Raw genomic sequence first — 6,822 nt, forward strand, 5'->3', positions numbered from 1 at the left:
AATAGAAAGAAATAGAAATAGAAATAGAAATAGATATAGATGATATAGATGATAGATAGAGATATAGAGATAGATAGATAGATAGATAGATAGATAGATAGATAGAGATAGATAGATAGATAGATAGATAGATTATATAGATAGATAGATAGATAGATTATATTATATATGTTGTTATGTTTTTTTCTGTTCTAACCTGTTCTTCCCGAAGTCCTGTGGTTTAGCTGCCCGATTAATGTCGCTAATCCGCCTTTGGGAGAGTTTTAAACAGCTCAGAAGGGATATTCCATCCCGAACAGCTTCTTAGGCAGGTGGGGTAGAGGAGATCAGTCGTAAAGGCAGAGAGATTTTGGGGGGGGAGGTCTCTGGGATGCCACTCACCCCCCATTGCAATCTCAAGGTTGCTTTTTCCCTCCAATGACGAGGACCAGAATAACGGAATGGAATAACAGAATCGGAAAGGACCTGGGAGATCTTCTAGTCCAACCCCCTGCTCAGGAAGGAGGAGAAGGGCTATATCGCACTTCAGATCAATGGTTGTCCAATCTCTCCTTGAAAAACATGAATGATGGAGAAGGAAGGAAAGAAGGAAGGGAGGGAAGGTTCATTCCTACCTTCCTTCTTTCCTTCCTTCCTTCCTTCCTACATTCCTTCCTTCCCTCCTCCCCCCTTTTTACCCTTTCCTTTCCTGTCCTATCCTCCCGCTTTTTTCACACACATTTCCTTCCTTCCTTCCTCCCTTCCCTCCTCCCTCCCTTTTTTCCTTTCCTTTCCTGTCCTTTCCTCCCTCTTTTTTCACACCCTTCCTTCCTTCCTACCTACATTCCTACATTCCCTCCTCCCTCCCTTTTTTCCTTTCCTTTCCTGTCCTATCCTCCCGCTTTTTTCACACACATTTCCTTCCTTCCTTCCTTCCTCCCTTCCCTCCTCCCTCCCTTTTTTCCTTTCCTTTCCTGTCCTATCCTCCCACTTTTTTCACACACATTTCCTTCCTTCCTTCCTTCCTTCCTCCCTTCCCTCCTCCCTCCCTTTTTTCCTTTCCTTTCCTGTCCTTTCCCCCCTCTTTTTTCACACCCTTCCTTCCTTCCTACCTACATTCCTACATTCCCTCCTCCCTCCCTTTTTCCTTTCCTTTCTTGTCCTTTCCTCCTTCTTTTTTCATACACTTCCTTCCTTCCTTCCTTCCTCCTGTCCTCAGGCAGGAAGCAAAACCTTCAGGCCCATCCCTGTTTTCCCCACCTTCAAAAGCACTTCCCCCTGGGCAAGACTCACTGTGCAATGTCCTCCTCCCTGAATCAGAATCGGAAGAAAATCCCAAGAATCAGATAGACTGCGCTGGCCTTGAATGCTCGGCGTGCTTTAAAGAGCCCATCGGAGCAAGTCCTCCACGCAAGCAACGATGGACGCAGCCAAAACAGGGGGAACTGGAGTCCCCTTCCCCGCAATCTGCGAAAAAATTTCCCCTCTGAAGTAATGGCTAATTTTGCTCATATTTTGCAACACCCCCACCTAATCCCTTGTGTTAAGTGTATAATCAGCAGTGGATTCTAATTGGCCTTGTCACTAATCCTGAAGATCCTCCAGGGTGAGGGTTGAGCCTCAACTCGGGCGGCAGAGGGCTTGGAAGAGATTTTGGTGGGGACCTCAACTACCCCCATGGTCTAGGAAGGAAAGAGGGGGCACAGGACCCCCTAAGGCTCTTCCTGCAAAGAGAAAAGCCGGCCCGCCGTTTTTAAACTCTTCCTTTTCAATCGGACGTCCCCAATTGCCCTGTTGAAATTTGGCAAAAGGAGGCCCAGACTAGACAGATAATTAGACAGAGATAGATAGATAGATAGATAGATAGATAGATAGATAGATAGATAGATAGATAGATAGATAGATAGATAGATAGATAGATGATAGATAGATGATAGATAGATAGATAGATAGATAGATAGATGATAGATAGATGATAGATAGATAGATAGATAGATAGATAGATAGATAGATAGATAGATAGACAGACAGACAGACAGACAGACAGACAGACAGACAGACACAGACAGACCAGGAAAGAAGGGATGATAGATAGATAGATAGATAGATAGATAGATAGATAGATAGATAGATGATAGATAGATGATAGATAGATAGATAGATAGATAGATAGATAGATAGATAGATAGATAGATGATAGATAGATAGGATAGTATAAACAGACAGACCAAGAAAGAAGGGATAAGATAGACAGACAGACAGACAGACACAGACACAGACAGACCAGGAAAGAAGGGATTAGATAGATAGATAGATAGATAGATAGACAGATATAGATAGATAGATAGATAGATAGATGATAAATAGATAGATACAGACAGACAGACAGACAGACAGACCAGGAAAGAAGATATTAGATAGATAGATAGATAGATGATAGATAGATAGATAGATAGATAGATAGATGATAGATAGATGATAGATAGATAGATAGATAGATAGATAGATAGATAGATAGATAGATAGATAGATAGATAGATAGATGATAGGCAGAAAGACAGACAAAGACACAGACTAGGAAAGAAAGGATGAGAGAGAGAGAGAGAGAGAGAGAGAGAGATGGATGATAAACAGTCTGCAGCTCATATTGGAATATTTGAAAGGGGGTGTTTGTGTACCTGAGCCCAGCCTCTTGTATCATACAACACACAAACACACTTTTAAAGATCTCTGGATTATTATTTTTCTAAAGGAAAAAAAAGATAGAAAGCTTGTGGGCGCCCTCTAGCGGTAGAAAGCTTCAATTGCGCATTTAGGAACTGTGGGCTGTAACTGGTGATGACTCAAACTTTAACGTCCCAAATCTCAAAATAAATAACAATAATTAAAAAAAAAACCTTGAGGAATATCTGGACCAGAATCCCAGGAGGAAAAAATCTGGGGACAGCCTCACCTACAGCAAATTTCTTCTGTAGCTTCAAGAGATTTTGGCTGAAACGGTGTAGGGTTTCCTGCCTGAGGAGGTGGGTTGGACTAGAAGACCTCCAAGGTCCCTTCCAACTCTATTATTCTGTTATCCATCCTTCCTTCCTTCCTTCCTTCCTTCCTTCCTTCCTTCCTTCCTTCCTTCCTTCCTTCCTTCCTTCCTTCTTGTTGTATTAGAGGACCTCCAAGGCCCCTTCCAACTCTATTATTCTGTTATCCTTCTTTCCTTCCTTCCTTCCTTCCTTCCTTCCTTCCTTCCTTCCTTCCTTCCTTCCTTCCTTCCAACTCTGATATCCTGTATAACAGCATGTTACAAGTGAAGATACAACCGAAGATAAGTCTTAAAAGCTTTAGACAAAGCCATGCCACATATTTAACAGATTAACAGAGTTGGAAGGGGCCTGGTAGGTCATCTAGTCCAACCCCCCACCCAAGCAGGAGTCCCTACGCATTTCTGACAAGAGAATGGCAGTCCAGTCTCTTCTTGAAAGCTTCCAGGGATGAAACTCCCACAATAAAAACCGAAGCCTGTTTTTTTTCGGCCTGCCTCCGTTTTACTCATTCGTGCAACGCAGATCCTCCAAAGCCAGGGGCACTCAGCCCAGGAAAACATTTATCCTCCCAAGACCACAGCAGGCCGGCCAGGAATCCGTCCAGCCTCGTTCGTGGCTTCCTTATCTCCCCTCGCCTTCTCAACTCAGCATTTTTCTGCGCCCCCAACTCACCCCCCCCCCCCGCTGTCTCCTCGGCCCTGCGTCCCATCTGGAGAATCCTCCCCCCGTCTCTGCCTCTGCTTTGCAAATCCAGAAACCCAGATTCTTGCAAAAGGCGGTCAGCAGCCCTCAAGCCGAGATATCAGAGGCCAGGATCTGGCCCTGCCAGGGGTGACGTAGAGCAGATGTGTTCCATCGGCCTCTCGCCCCTGGGGACGCTGATCCTTGCGGAGTCAGCTGGGAAGAGGGGAAGAAAAGAAGGGCTTGCAAAGTTTGGGTTTTTTCTCCTTTCCTAATTGTGTTTTCCTCCCTCTCTCTCTCTCTCTCTCTCTCTGTGTGTGTGTGTGTGTGTGTCTGTCTGTCTGTCTGTCTCTTTCCCTCTGTGTGTCTCTCTCTCTGTCTTTCTCTGTCTCTGTCTCTGTCTCTCTTTCTCTCTCTCTCTCTCTCTGTCTCTCTCTCTGTCTTTCTCTGTCTCTCTCTCTCTCCCTGTCTCTCTTTTTCTCTCTCTCTTTCTCCCTCTCTCTCTTTCTCTCTCTCTCTGTCTTTCTCTTTCTTTCTCTCTCTCTTTCTCTCTCTCTCTCTCTCTCTGTCTCTCTGTCTCTCTTTCTCTTTTTCTCTCTCTCTTTCTCTCTCTGTCTTTGTCTCTCTCTTTCTCTCTGTGTGTCGTCTCTGTCTCTCTTTCTGTCTCTCTCTCTGTCTCTCTCTCTCTTTCTCTGTGTGTGTCTCTCTGTCTATCTCTCTCTGTCTCTTTCTCTGTGTCTCTCTGTCTCTCTCTCTCTGTCTCTGTCTCTTTCTGTGTATGTCTCTCTCTCTTTCTCTCTCTCTTTTTTCTCTCTCATTCTCTCTGTCTCTGTTTCTCTCTCTGTGTGTGTCTCTCTCTGTCTATCTCTGTCTCTCTTTCTTTCTCTCTGTCTATCTCTCCCTGTCTCTCTCTCTTTGCTGATTTCTACAGGAATTGTGGACACACAGACACCCGTGGGGGCAGGGAGGGAGAGAGAATGAAAGCCAGGCCTGTTTCTCCAAGATTAAAGTTGGGGAGAAGCTGAAACCCTCGGCCGGCCACAACATGGATGTTGTTGAGGGGTGGTTTTTTTGGTGGAAAATTTGGAACGCAGCTCTGACAGCGCTGATGGCTTCCAGATGTCCAGCAGGCCCCAATTCGGTGTCAGCAAAAGAGAGAGAGAGAGGGAGAGAAGGAGAAAGAGAGAGAGAGAAGGAGAAAGATGGAGAGAGAGATGGAGAGAGAAATAGCAATAGCAATAGCAATAGCAGTAGACTTATATACCGCTTCATAGGCCTTTCAGGCCTCTCTAAGCGGTTTACAGAGTCAGCATATTGCCCCCAACAATCTGGGTCCTCATTTTACCCACCTCGGAAGGATGGAAGGCTGAGTCAACCCTGAGCCGGTGAGATTTGAACCGCTGACCTGCTGATCTAGCAGTAGCCTGCAGTGCTGCATTTAACCACTGCGCCACCTTGGAAAGTGAAAGAAAGAGATGGACGGAGAGAGAAAGAAAGGGATGGAGAGAGTGAGGAAGAGAGAGGAGGAGAGGGAGGGACGGAGATGAAAGAGATAAAGAGAGAGAGACAGGAAGAAAGAGAGAGAGAGAGAAAGAGAGGGAGAAAGATAGAGAGAAAGAGGAGGGAGGGAGGGAGGGAGAAAGAGAGAGGAGAGGGAGGGAGGGAGAGAGAAAGAGGGATGGAGGGAGAGAGGAAGAGAGAGGAAGAGGAGAGGGAGGGAGAGAGATGGAAGAGATGAAGAGCGAGAGGCAGAAGGAAAGAGAAAGATGGAGAGAGAGAGAAAGAGAGGGAGAAAGAGAAAGAAGAGGGAGAGATGGAGAGAGAAAGAGAAAGAGAGGAGAGGGAGGGAGAGAGATGGATGAGAGAGAGAGATGGATGGAGAGAGAGATGGATGGAGAGAGAGATGGAAAGAGGGAGAAAGAGATGGAAAGAGAAGTGGAGAGAGAGATGGTTGGAGAGAGAGAAAGAGAGGGAGAAAGAGAGAGAGGAGATGGAGGGAGGGAGATGGAGAGAGAGATGGAAAGAGAGAGAGAAGGAGAGGAGTGGCAGAGTTTCAAGGGAGATAAAAGCCGGGCATTTATCAACATCCCCGTGAAAGACTCTGGCAACTCCAGCAGACATCTGTCGGAGTCTTCGAAGACTGTGGAGGAAGCTGTGTGGGCTGCGAATGGCCATAATTCACAGCCGTTTAAATAAAAGAGGGATTTCGGGAACTCAGACTGTGATTTACGCTTTCTGAGGAAGCCCAGCTCAGAAGACAGACAAACTCGACGGGTAAATGGCTCATTGCGGGTTTGGGAATGTACAGTTTGGGATTTCAATTCCCTCTATGAGCTACAGAACCCGCCCGGAAATGCGCCACCGAAAAAATCAAGGGCTTTTCCCGAGCAAACTTCCCGTACAAAACTCAAACTTCTTTTTCCCCAGAATTGCAACTCACCGCAGCACAAATACGAGCATCTTTGTCTTGATGGCTTCTTGATTCACCCAACCCAACCCTTCTTAAACATGCTTCTAGGTCATCTTGGATCTTCAGATGGTCATCTTGGTCTCCTTTGGGCCAGCGAGACTTCGGTATTTTTCCATCCGCTTGAATTCCCGAGTCAAGGGTTGGACTAGAAGACCTCCAAGGTCCCTTCCAACGTACTTTCCTTTTTTTCTGCTTCGGGCCACCCGAGATTTCAGGTTTTTCCCGCCTGCTTGCGTCCCCCCCTGAGTCAAAAGTTGGACTAATAGAGATGGAAGGGACCTTGTAGGTCATCTAGTCCAGCCCCCCGCCCAAGCAGGAGACCCTACCCCATTTCTGACCAATGGCAGTCCAGTCTCTTTTTGAAAGCCTCCATGTATGACGCTCCCAACACCTTCTGAGATTAACCGAGTTGGAAAGGGACCTTGTAGGTCTTCTAGTCCAACCCCCTGCCCAAGCAGGAGACCCTCCCCCATTTCTGGCCAATGGCAGTCCAATCTCTTCTTGAAAGCCTCCCAACACCTTCTGAGATTAACTGAATTGGAAAGGGACCTTGTAGGTCATCTAGTCCAACCCCCGCCCAAGTATTGGGTGGGGGGGGCAGTTTAAAAGACTGGGGAAACTTGGTCCCGATAAAAACCTTGGAGAAAATAAGAA

This window comes from Thamnophis sirtalis, unplaced genomic scaffold, assembly GCF_051295495.1.
Source record: "Thamnophis sirtalis isolate CommonGarterSnake01/CBP01778 unplaced genomic scaffold, rThaSir2_p1.2 scaffold_2, whole genome shotgun sequence".
Taxonomy (NCBI): domain Eukaryota; kingdom Metazoa; phylum Chordata; class Lepidosauria; order Squamata; family Natricidae; genus Thamnophis; species Thamnophis sirtalis.